Source organism: Octopus bimaculoides, chromosome 3, assembly GCF_001194135.2.
Source record: "Octopus bimaculoides isolate UCB-OBI-ISO-001 chromosome 3, ASM119413v2, whole genome shotgun sequence".
In the NCBI taxonomy this organism is placed as follows: domain Eukaryota; kingdom Metazoa; phylum Mollusca; class Cephalopoda; order Octopoda; family Octopodidae; genus Octopus; species Octopus bimaculoides.
This window is the reverse complement of record NC_068983.1, coordinates 115,286,367-115,289,922: the sequence shown is the minus strand read 5'-3', so window position 1 is coordinate 115,289,922 and position 3,556 is coordinate 115,286,367. Positions and strand designations below refer to the sequence as shown.

Below are 3,556 nucleotides of genomic sequence, written 5' to 3'. Positions count from 1 at the left end.
TTATATATATATATATATAAGCAATTGCAACGTGGAAGGTGTTTATAAGCCATTTAAGAAACACGCAAAATCCGTTAGATTCACTTCAACATTTAAATTTAATTTGCCAATATATATATATAAAAGTAGTTAACGTCTGTCTCTTGCACTTGCACACTGGTTAGATACATTTCAACGTAGTTCGATTCGAACTTGCGATGACACTGGTTGTATTCTGTGTGCTTTGGATCACCCTGAAAATGAAGAACCTTGACCAACATTATCGACATCTCATGCTATTTTTTATTCTTAAAAAGGCAAGAAAGCAGCGGAAACCTGCAGGAAGATATGTGATGTGTATGGTGAGGATGATATTACGGAATGTGTGAGCCAGAAGTGTGTTTGAGATTTCACTCGGGAAATTTATCGGTTCAAGACGCACCACAACCTGGCCAGCAGCACCAATCCCTGTTATACAACCAGAATGAACGTAGATATTCTCCAAATGTCCAGATCGAGTGTTGAAAACCAACTCGTTTATGTCAACAGGCTCGATGTTTAGGTCCCTCAATTAAATGAAGCTAACCCCGCCTAACGGATTTCCATCTGCGATTTGTTGCAGAAACGCCAAGAAAACGGCCCTTTTTATTTTGACGAGAGTGGTGACAGAAGACGAAATATGATTCGTCTATAACAATGTGAAGGGTAAACGATGATGGAAGAAGCGCAACAAGCTACCACAAATATTCTCCAAAGCAGGACTTCACTCGAAGAAAACTATGCTTTCAGTTTGACGGGTTTGGAAGGGTGTTGTACTATACGAACTTCTTCCCACAGACAGGACCATCAATTCGGATATGTACTCTGGCCAGCTGGACAAATTAAACGCAGCGATCCACCAGGAGTGTGCAGTACTTACTAATCTTTCGTCCCGACAGCGCCAGATTTGCTTCTTTGCAGAAGCGGCAAAAGTTGTTGAGACTTTTTCGGTAAGTTTTGCTGCACCCTCCATATTCACCTCAACTTGCGCCTCCAGATTTCCACCTGTTTCAGTCCCTTCAAATTTCATTGAATAGACAGACTTTCACACCTGAAGAGAATGTAAAAATTCATCTGGAAAAGTTTATCGCCCGTAAAGACAGAAAATTATTTGAGTAGGAGACAAAGGATCTATCCACAAGATGACAGAAGACACTGGAATGAAACAGTAATTATATCAATGTTTGAATAAATCGCAATGTTTGAATATTTTTGCTTAAAAAACGAATGGAAGTTTTGGTCACACAATATACATATGTGTTTGTGTGCGTGCATTTTTGTGAGTGTGTGTGTATATGCGCGCGCGCAAGTGACGGACTGAAAGATCTTCGACAGGGCAACACATTATTGCAATAAGTTGTTTTGTTGATAAATATTTGGGGATCCCCAAAACACCACCAAACCCAAAGAAAATTTGAAGGAAAAAAACGATCTGATTCAATCCTCTATTCAATTGAAAAGAAAAGGTGACTCCTGGACATTGTTGTCCCGAGTCTTAGAATTGATAAGGTCGGTTATCTGGTTTTCTGGTGTAAAAGTCACCGAGGACACGGCGCTTTTCCTGAACGGGATGCCAGTCTTTTGCCGAGTTACTCAGTTATAGCTGTGTGAACTTGAGTAACATAAAATGAAGTGTTTTACTCAAAAAGATATCGCACCGAGTAGTTCGGGAACCGACACCGCGATCTTGCAATCACCATGTCACGCCTGTTCACATATTTAATCTAGGTTTCTACACTAATATAGCACGGAACTTTCTGACAAGAACTGGAAATAGCCTATACAAGATAGAAACCAGGATGCTAGAACAAGAGCAATCACGAGGGAAAACGAGAAAAGGGTGTATGCAAGAAGAGCCAGGGTGGAAAAAAAAAACGGAAAAAGAAAAGAAATAAGAAAAAAATTAGAGTCATATTCCTTTAGACCGTAAAACCATAATATATTTAGTTGTAGAACGAATCAACGGAGAGGGATCCAAAGTCTGTGATGCAGCTGCTCAATTCGAAGAAGGTGGTGTCCTGCAATTCGCCAAAAGAGATTTGTCCATGTGCTTGCATTTACTGAAAATTTCTGATCTGAATCTCAGTAGTGCAGAGAAATTCTTACATGCATTTCTTACATGCATTTCTTACATCCATTAACATATGGTATATATTTTTTTACGATTTTCCACTTCACTGTATGTGGCGTAGAATTGGTCTTCAGTGGAGAGCTCCATCATCATCAGACAAGATTTCAACCAGGTGAGATTTCTTACATCGATCTAGACAACTCCAACATCTGACGTTAAGATCGATGTAAGAAATCTCATCTGCTTAAAATGTTGCCTGATAATTGTGCATATTTTGTCATGATGTAATCTATGAATACATTGTTAGAATTACACCGAAATAACAGTCGTAAATTTTAAACGACATTTGTGTTTGATATATATATATATATATATATATATATATATACATGCATATACACTCCCTCTTTTATCGACTTAAACTGCGTGTCAACCTAATACATTCACTCTTTACGCTCTTTTGACTTTTATTGTTTTTGTTTTTGTTTTATTTTTGTGTTGCCTATGTATATACATACACATGCATACATACACACTCACACACGCACTCACACACGCGCACACATACACATGCACATATCCATGGTTGGTTGCAAACTGCATCATGTTTTAATCTATTGACCTCGTCAAGTTAGAGTCTATATAGTTATGTCGTGTATCTGTGGAAGATTTGGGAGAAAATACCAAATGCAGAGAGCGATGGAAGTTAGGGGCAAGAATGGTGTTTTCTATCCGTATGTTTCAATTAAAAAGGATTGTATTTGAAAGAATTATATATGTAGAAATGGGAACGTACTGATAAAAGAAGAGAGAGAGAGAGAGAGAGAGAGAGAGAGAGAGAGAGAGAGAGAGAGAGAGAGAGAGAGAGAGAGAGAGAAAATTGAGAAAGACGAATAAGTAAAACATATCCGAGACAGAACGCAGAAGAGCATTACTTTAGGCAAGGGATTTAGCCATGTAAATTTTTCAAATGAATTTTGTTTGAAAAAGTATGTAGGTGGATGTATAATGAGATAAAAAGGTAGGCAAGGAAGAAGAAAAAATGTGGGTTTCCGAGTAGTATACAATTGTGAATATGAAATAGAAAAAAAGTGCATAGCATGAAGAGATCTGATTAGTCGTAATGCATGAAAGTGCTATCTAGACATTAGGAACTCATTGTTGCAATAAGTATATTAAGGAATGGCTGTTGATTAGGTAGATGCATAACAGAGCAATAACGAATTTATTATTAGAAATATTTGCAATAAGTTATAAAAGAGTAAAACTATCATGTTCTCGAGGTGAGGTTGTGTGGTAAGAAGCTTGCTTCCAAACGACATGGTTCCCGGGTTCAGACTCACTGTGTGTCACCTTCTATACTATAGCTTCGCGCCGACTAAAGCCTTGTGAGTTGATTTAATAGACAGAAACTGTGTGTGTCTGTGTTTGTTCCCCCACTACCGCTTGACAACCGGTGCTGGTATG

At 38.1% G+C, this 3,556-nt stretch overlaps 1 protein-coding gene across 1 annotated transcript in view; it reads left to right on the top strand.

The window, feature by feature from the left end:
- LOC106877711 (growth hormone secretagogue receptor type 1) overlaps positions 1-3,556 on the top strand; it is a 190,450-nt gene that overhangs the window by 27,318 nt on the left and 159,576 nt on the right. The window lies entirely within an intron of this gene.